This window comes from Nelusetta ayraudi, unplaced genomic scaffold, assembly GCF_046127955.1.
Source record: "Nelusetta ayraudi isolate G7.1 ecotype Tasmania unplaced genomic scaffold, CSIRO-AGI_Nayr_v1 ptg000011l, whole genome shotgun sequence".
NCBI lineage: Eukaryota > Metazoa > Chordata > Actinopteri > Tetraodontiformes > Monacanthidae > Nelusetta > Nelusetta ayraudi.
The window spans coordinates 27,300,623-27,309,814 of NW_027466061.1; the positions used below are offsets into that span (position 1 = coordinate 27,300,623).

Below are 9,192 nucleotides of genomic sequence, written 5' to 3' on the forward strand. Positions count from 1 at the left end.
AAAAGCCAGGGAACAAAATAACACAGCTGCTGGGAGGGCGTGTCAGTGAAAATATCTGGAGAGTCATTGGCTCAACACAGAGGGACACTTAGCCACCATCGCTTTTCTCTGCTCGTTACGATTACAGGGGGGGGGGGCGGCTCGCTCCTCCGGCGGCGCTGAATTCCTCCCGCCACCATTAACCGCGTTGGCGCCACGGCGGAGGGGAGGGAGGGGGGAGGGTGTGTGTGTGTGTGTGGGGGTGCTTAGAGGGCCAGGGGAAAATATGGAGGGGGGGGAGGTTGTGTGAGCAATTTTTTTTTATCTTTTCATTATCACAAATCCAGGTAATTCATTTGAAGAAGCAGCCATGACGTGTGGGGTGGGGGTGGGGGCGCAAAACATGTTCTGTTCTGGATCTAATCCTCGATCAGATGTTCGTCATTTTCACAGTCCCGCGTCTCACCAAACACCTGCGCACAAATCCCGCCCCCTCCCCCGCCCTCCGCCGACGGCCAGTAAAAGCTGCGGAAGGCGCCCCAGCGCGCGCGTGTGTGTGTGTGTGTGAGTGTGTGCGTGTTTGCTGGGTAAATATCCAGCCCTTTAATCAGCCCACTGGGCTCCAATCCCTGCTTTCACTGATCGCCGGCGCCGTCGCCAACCACACGTCTTGTAATTTCCTTTTTTTTTTTTCCATTCCTTCGCCGGAACACAGCGGGCGGCGGCGCCGGTTCACGTCGGGTCGCTGTTTAGGCCCCTCACAGCTTCTGACTGCAGCCTGAAGCTTCGAGGGGCCCGGCCGGCCGTGACCATCTCCCTCTGGTTCCGCCCCCCCCCCCCCCCCCCCGGTTTCCTCGTTGGGCTCCGTCTGGGTCAGGTGACCCCTGGTGGGTTTTTGGGCCGCGCGGTGGACAGAACCAGCCGAGAGCGGGACAAATTGTTTCTCACACTCACGGCGAGCTTCGTCCGACTGGTCAACGGTTTGGAAGAAGGTGAAACAAGGAGAGAGAGAGAGAGAGAGCGAGAGAGGCTTGCAGCTCGGCCCTCACCACATAGCTAGTTTGGAAGGTCACGTGACGGCCGCATCAGATAGAAGGGTCGGACTTGTTCACACGTTACAACCTCCTCAAACCTCCATACAGTTAATATATATATACACATAATACTGTATGTGTGGATATCATGATGATGATCTCCACACACTGAGCCTCTCTGGAATCCCCTGGGATCCTTAATATTCCCCTGAAACATTACTTCTTTACCCACTAAATGTGTGACACGTTACTTTCGTGATTAAAAAAAAAGAAAGATTTCACAACGGCCCTCAACAAGCAGCAGGTAAACAGGCCAGGTCTCCGTTGCTGCTGGAAGCACTGTTTGTCTCTGGTCGTGACTCTTTGACAACCATATCTGGAGAGTCGGAGCAGCCGATGCTGCTGCCAGCTCGTCTGTTGGATATTTTAAGCAAAGCAGATTTGGCAAAGAGTTTTTCTGTATTTCACACCTCCTTGCTCAAAAAAAAACCAACCCAACCCCTCGCCAAAAAAAACAAAACAAAAAAACAAACAGAAAAACAGAAAGGTAACCCTTGTAATGGAAAAACAAACTTGTACTCCTGGTTCCTGAACCGGCTCCTCCCCCTGCCTCTCTCTCTCTCTCTCTCTCTCTCTCTCTCTCGCTGTCTCTCTCTCTCTCTCTCTCTCGCTCTCTCTCTCTCTCTCTCTCTCTCTCTCTCTCTCTCTCAGCCAGCCGTCCAAGTTTGTCAGCCGGCCGTTTAGAAGATTAACCTCCAGGCCAAACGGCCCTCCTCCCCCTCCCCGCCCCCACCGCCGCCTCTCCCTCCCCCTTTCTGTGCGAACACTTGCGCAACAAGTGGCGGCGCCGCCGAGCCCCCTGGGCATTAGAGGGCTGAGCGCCGTCCCAGAGGGCCGTAATTACAGCAGCGCTCAGGTGATTTACAGGTGCGGGAACATGCTGACCCGTGCACGCTCCACACGGCCCCACCAGCACCACTCGCCAAGGATTATTTATCCTCCCAGCTCGCACGCCCCCATCACGGCATAACAGCGACTAACTGGACTGTGATGTGATGTACTGAATGTTGTTATTGTTGTTGTTGTTGTTGTTGTTGTTGTTGTATTTTCCCCCCCAGAGATTTGCAAGTGATGGCGTGCCGTCACTTTAAGCCCCGCCTCCTTGACTGCTTTCAAACAGAAAAAGGCCCTGTGATCAGTTTTTACGAGCTATGAGTTTTTTTGCTTTTTTATGGCCGCTTCTGTTAAGTGGCCATCATTAGGGGGAAAAATTACATATATACAATAATGACAGTGAAGCGCAGGAACTCGACAGGCTGTAAGTCAAAAAACAAAAAAAGCTTGAAGGTCGGGTTTGGTTGATTCTTGCTCCAGGGCTGCTGGTGGGAGGGGCTTCCCCAACAAGGTCACGGCTGGTGCAGGTTCATGGATCTGATCTTGTGAAGAACTCGTCCACGTCTTCTGTCTATGTCTTCTATGTCTACATGTTTAGCTCTTGTTTCCAAGCTGAACTCCAGAGTTCGTCAGGGTCTTTCAGTCCAAATTCTCCAGACGTTTGGAAGGGGGCGGGAGAGATTGGATCCCTATGTGACATCACGGAGGGCTCGAGCGTTTGAGTTGTCACTGTGTGAAGAGCAGAGTAGCAGAAGACGTGAAGGAACCCCTGTCTCATTTTTCAGGAGTTCCCAGCGGACAGAGACGCTGATCACTGGTAGTTTGAAGGTAGTTGAAGGAGGATCTTAGTGTTATTTCCATCCTCAGCTGCTGTTTGCCTTTCATGCATAAAATCTGAACGTTTCAGACGTCCATCTTAACACAAAACCCCGCAAAACGACGGCAAATACTGTTTTTTCTTTTGTTTATGTGTTACAGTAGTGACGTTTGGTGCTTTTTGGCTTTTAAATCTCTAACTACCAATGTTCCCCACTAAGACTTAAGCAACAGAGAGGTGAATGCGAAAGGATTAAAATAATGAAACAAATCTTCAGAGCGACACGTGCAAACACAACCGGTTGTTTAGAGTTTTTAAATCATTGCAGGAGAACTTTGCTTGCAAAAAGATACAAAAAATAGTTTCTACTCCATTTTTGTTTGTTTTGTTATACTTTTCAAGCGTCATCAGACGAGGTATTTAAAGTGTCTCCTTTGTTCCTGCTAAGAATCTGTTCCTGACCGAATTGGTGAAGGAAACGGCCCCCTTTCACACTAATCCCTGCAATTAAGGCTGTAGGTGCGGCTCCATTACCTCAACGGGATTAGTAATGACCCGGCAGAGAATATAATTGCGTCTTAATTTGAAGTTGTGAAGTGCACCAAATACCTGAGGCTCAGCCTGCCGTCTCAGCGCCGGATAGTTGGCGGATTAGCCGCCTTGTTGCCTCCCTCCCTCCCTTTCTTTCTTTATTCTCTCATCTCCAAACCAGCAGCTTCTCGCTAGTTTAATCGGGCCGTTCGCTCCTGTTGCCTGCGATTCACACGGAAGAAGGACACAGAAAAGAACAAGAGGAGGAGAAAAGAATTTGTTAAAAAAAAAATAATAATAGTTTGATGCAGTTTAGAAGACGTTTTACTCTGTTGTGACTTGCATCAAGTTTTCCAGTGTAAAATGCTTGGTTTGTATCATTAAAATAAATAGAATATTTGGGGATTTCTGTTGTAAGAGGCAAACAAATGGATGTTTAGTTAGTCAGTGTGTCACAAATCAGGTGGTGCAAATGAGTTCATTACACACAGACTGACAGACAGACGGTTCTAATAGAGTCAGGGTTACAGTATCATAACCGGATTTCATTGTCTTCATCATCTTAGCTCATAAAAAAAAATAATCAACACAGCTTTCTGACTGCACTGAACGAGTGTGTGTGTGTGTGTGTCCTCGCTCACACACCCGTCATTATTGCAGCCTCAGAGGACCGATGCCACATGATTACAGGCCCCCCCAGAGGCCATAATGGCTCTTTTAAGTCCCGTCTTTTGTTCCCAGCGACACTTTTCCAAAGTGTCCATTAGTGACAATGGCGCAGCGGTAAGTGACACCTCACAGGATGGTGGCGCTCTTGTCTGACTGTCACACAACTGAACAAATGTCTTCGGTTTGCTGGCGTCACAGGTGTCGCCTCGTCTGTGCCGCGTCCTTGGGACACTGTGCGCGTCGTCAGCCTGCAGGCCGCTTTGTAGCGTTTTCACCACCAGGGGGCGGAGTTTGGCCGCTCAACATCAGCACAGAACAATGTGCGGATCAGAACAATGTATGTTTTTTGAACATGCCTGAATCTGGTTTCTGCTCTACATGACGTTTGTTTCCTTATATTTAGTGGCTTTGTTTGTTACAGGCTGAAGTGTCAGTCAGTCAGTCAGTCAGTCAGTCACGTGTGTCTGTCTGTTTGTGTCTGTCTGTCTGGTGGCGGATTGGATCAAAAGCATGTAAACCTCCACTGGAGGCGGATATGATTGTTTGTTTGTTGTAAATTAGAATTGTCTTTTGAATTTTCTGTCTTCCACACACAATTTTGCTTTGCACACACACATACACACACTTGCACGCCTCTCCAGTCAAAGTTCATTTGTGTCCATTTGTGACCTTTTAATGTCACCTCGTTATGTTCAAGAATTTCTAAGAAGTTGTTGAATATGTCAAGATGTGGGAGCACGTTTCGTCTCTAAAGCATGCAGGAAAATTGAAACGTCAGTCAGAACTACGACTGGTGATCATTTAAAAAGTCTCAGTTTCTGGTAGAGTTTAACAAAAAAATGACTCCACCTTCTCTTCCTCCCCTCCTCTTCTTCTTCTCCTTCTCCCAGTTCCCAGACAGGAAGTCAGTGAATCACCAGACTAACGCGCACACTCTGGTTGGAGGAACTGGTGCAGCAAAAAACTGGGAACAAATGGGAAGAGCCGCTCTTGTCACAATCAAACAGGGCTTTGTGTTTTTCCCACTTTAACTATCCTGAAACTGGAGCCCAGTGTGAGCAAGCGAGCGCGCACAAACGACTAGAAGCTGTGTGTGACCTCGCCTGTGTATGTTTCCACTAAATTAAGAAGTTATTAGGACTTAAAAGGCCTCTCCAGTTTCACGCCGAGACCCTCTGGGGCGGAAACGAGGGATTAGTCTTCAAACAGCCGCGAGTTTGTCTCCGGCTCCTTTAAAACTGTGACACTTGGCATTTTATGTCCATGTGATCCGGAGAGGTCACGCATCAACGTGTCACGTTAAACACTGTGTGTGTGCGCGCAGTTAGCTAACGTGTTACAGACGTGATGTTGCCCAGCAACGAGCAGTGTTAGAACAACAGGCCTGTCAATCAGGGAAATATCCAGCGGAGCTGAATTGAAGCCGAATCGACGCCATGTGCTGCTTCAGACGCCAGCAGATTCTGATCAGCAGGACTTGATCCTCCTGCGGAAGTATAATTGGTGGCGAGGATTTAGAGCATCTGCGGAGTTTCTTTCAACTCTGGTGATGGCACTTAAGTTCATGAGGTGGAGCTGAAAAAAAATATGGAAAAACACATTAGAGACAAAGATCTGCACTACTGTATACATGTACCTTGATTGTAAATTACCTGGTGAGGTTGACATCTGTAGATTTATGCATTCTACAAATTTCTGTTTCACAGAGCAACAGGATGAGTGAGACAGCAGGTGCAAGAGCTCCCTCTAGTGGCCCGATCAGCTCGTTACAGAGGCTGTTCACAAGTCAGAAGGCATTTTAGAGGGGGACTGATTTTTTTTTTTTTAAATTAAGCGAATAAAAAAACAAATAAACAAGGCTGGTTGTGCTGTCTGATTATGATTAGCGTAAAGTCACTGATGGAAAACACACGCACACGCACACGCACACGCACACGCACACACACCCAGCCTTGTTCAACGGCGCACACACACGTCCCTTGATTTAAAGGCACAGTCTATCAATTTGAAAATGCAGATAAACAATTAAAAACTTGATTTTAATTATATTAGTCAGCTTTAAGATTGAAAAAAAAAAAAAAAACAATCCGGGTGAAGGAAGGTTTAAGCCAGTCCAGACTTCGAGGTTTGAGGCTAACTCCGCCTTCTTCCGGGTAAGAACGTATCCTCCTAACTACGGATGCCGGTGTGGATACTAAATGCAGTTAAAACGAATGACTTTTTCTTTTCTTTTCTATTTAAAATCGAAATAAATAATAAAAAAATCAATAAAAAAAACATACGAGGGACTATGTATGTAGGAAAGAATTTCACTTGATATAATTATGAACATGACGATAAAAAAAATCTATATCAAATTTTTTTTCAAAGATACCCACGTGTCCGCGCGATTCAAAGTAACAACTTGACGCTGGTCCACCGCAGACCTGAAAGTAAAAATTAAGATATTAATATGGGGAGAGTCACAGTGGTGCAGTAGTGAGCACTGCCGCCTCACAGCACAGAAGGTGGCGGCTTTGATTCCCGGCCCGGGGCCTTTCTGTGTGGTAGTTTGAATGTTCTCCCTGTGTCTGTGTGGGTTCTCTCCAGGTTCTCCGGCTTCCTCCCACAGTCCAAAAACATACATGCGAGGTGAATTGAAAACTCTAAATTGACCATAGGTGTGTGCGGGAGTGCGAATAGTTGGTTGTCTCTCTATGTGGTCCTGTGATGAACAGGTGACTTGTTCAGGGTGTCAACCTGCCTTCGCCCTATGACAGCTGGGATAGGCTCCAGCAGACCCCCATGATCCAGTAACAAGTGGGTATTGAAAATTGATGCATGGATGGATGGAGCTCAGTGTTGGAACAACCAGCAGGGGTCACTGTGGTTCCTCTAGAGTTGTTGGAGGCAGCAGGTCTTCCTGGAGAAAACAACTAGGCAACTGATGCCTATGCTGATCCTCAATTTATTATATTTATTATAAACCAGCAACCAAAGCAGAGGAGCCAAACTGAGCGATTTACTGTAAAGTATAATAATAGTAATAATAATAATAATAATTTAAAAAAAATTTGGTGAAAGCAGCTTTTCATTCATTTCAAACTAAATTCTTTAGGATTGAGTTGTTGTTTTTTTGTGGGTTTTTTTACAGGACATATCCTTCATGTGTAAAAAATAAAATTAGCTGTAAAGTGACTAAAAGCTCCTCAGGTTTTGGTGCATCAGCTGCTGTCAAACTACTGCAGCAGCAGCATTTAAACCCCGACCACGTAGCTCCGCAACCTGTGTGCGTGCGCGTGTCCAACAATAATTGCTGCAAGCACACACACACACACACACACACACACACACACACACACACACACACACACAGAGCAGAGAAAAGCCTTCAGTGCCTTCAGTTATTTGCTCTTCTACAGTGGAAATGTTTTCCAGTTGTGATCAGACAGCAATCGCAGCATCCATGCTGACAAGCTACTAGCAACAGTAGCTTCCTGCTTTTGGCCCAGTGAAAGCCTGGCTGTGGCATCCTTGTGGGCATTTGGAGAGGGTTTTGGTTTGGATAATGAATCATGCGAGATGAAATATAAGGATGATAGAAACTTGAAGATGTGCAGATTGTTATCAGAAAACAGAGGGAGAGCCAGCGTCCCTCAGTAATTGCAGAGAACTGATGATCAAAACTTTTTTTTTTAGGCTGAGTGACATGGATGAGAATTGTTTGTGACATGATGCTGAACATGGAAATTCCCCTCCTCATTTCTCCTGCCACGTCTTTGCATTAATGCCTCTAATTTGTGCCTTTTTTCTCTTCATAAAATCCGAACACAATTATGTCGGCTGAGACGGGAATGACGCGATCAGGCTGTGAGGTTCCTAAACAATGCTTCCTCTCTGGTGTTTATCACTTCCACTGCAGAGGTAATGTACTCCTCCTCCGTCAGTCCGCCAAGTGGATCTGTTCTTATTATACCATAAATGCAAAATTATCTCCGCTTGTTTCACGGCGATGAGTGGAGAAGGAGCCCCTTGGATCAGAACATTTGGCAGATTGGCCTGATTCCACCTGCGCCCACGACCTTTGAAGCCACACCACTCTGAAGATATTGGGGGATATAATGAGCGCAATCCCTCTAAATGTCTTTTGCAGAAGTGGGATTATCTTAGTTCAGTCTAATTACTGAACTGTCTGTGGGATTTGACGGCGCTTTGATCAGAGCGCCGTCAAATCCCACAGACAGTCTCCCTCCTCCCTCCTTCCCCTCTTTCATTCCCGCCATTCGTTCACACCACTGACTCCTCCCCCCAGGCTCCAGAGTTCTGCCCTCACTGGCTCACTTGCACCTGGCTCACTTCTCCGCCTGCGGGTGGCGCTCCAGGGTGGAGTTCTCCACGGGAGGCCCATGAATCAGGAGATTAAAACCAATCGATCCCACAAGAGGGGGTGGATGGATGGATGGATGGACGGACGGATGGACGGATGGAAGACATTTGTCTTTCAGGTGCATCCATTCCTCTTCCTCTCTGTCCAATAAACGCAGGACCGAAACGTTGTGGCACGGATTGTGCTGAAGTTGCTGAGCTTGCCGCGCTTCCAACCACATCTACCTTTAAACACAGTGGCCACAGCTCCACACAATCTGAGCACCTCTAAACCCTCTGGGCTTTCCTCTCTTTCCTTCTCTCCCTGTTTGTGTGTTGCCCGCTGTGACTGAAGTGTTCAGTTGCTGGTGAAAAAGTGCCTCCTCGGGGGGGAAACCGGATTTCCTCCGACATCCCTGCAGCTGCGCTGTGACATGTGCAGCTGAGAAGGTCAGAAACCACCGTCCCACTGCTCCTCCCTGCCACCGGCTCTCTACTGAAGCTTCAGCCGCCATCCCATGTTTTTTTAATATTATTATTATTATTTCTGGCTGCATGTTTTGGGATTTTTTTTTGTTTGTTTTTGCGTCTCCCGCTTTTTTGCGGCGTCTCTTGCGCATCCCGTCTGCCAGGGTTACAGCGGCAGCAGCAGCGGCAACTATCAGCCCCACCCTTGCCAAAGCCAGCTAGTTGCAGAGCCAAGCAGTGAGGAGGATTATCCCTCTATTTCTATTAGTCACACACTCATAAGCCGTGTATCACTCCTTAGCTTTGTGTCAGCAACTCGGCAGCCGGAGAGGAGAGGCTTCTCATTATTGGTGGATGGAGAGGTTTTAGCCTGCACACAGAGGAGGGAGGGGGGAGGGGGAGGGGGGTGAGGAGGTGGGTGGAGGGGAGGGGGTTTCAGATGAAGAAGGTGAGGGG

General features: G+C 47.5%; 1 long non-coding RNA gene across 1 annotated transcript; it reads right to left on the reverse strand.

Moving 5' to 3' along the window:
- Window positions 1-1,628: 1,628 nt before the first annotated feature.
- LOC142884254 (uncharacterized) lies at window positions 1,629-5,461 on the reverse strand. Its single transcript, XR_012926154.1, has 3 exons — window positions 4,774-5,461; window positions 3,334-3,477; window positions 1,629-2,801 (listed from the first exon to the last, which is right to left on the reverse strand). It is a non-coding gene; the product is annotated as an uncharacterized LOC142884254 (long non-coding RNA).
- Between the last annotated feature and the right edge of the window lie 3,731 nt (window positions 5,462-9,192).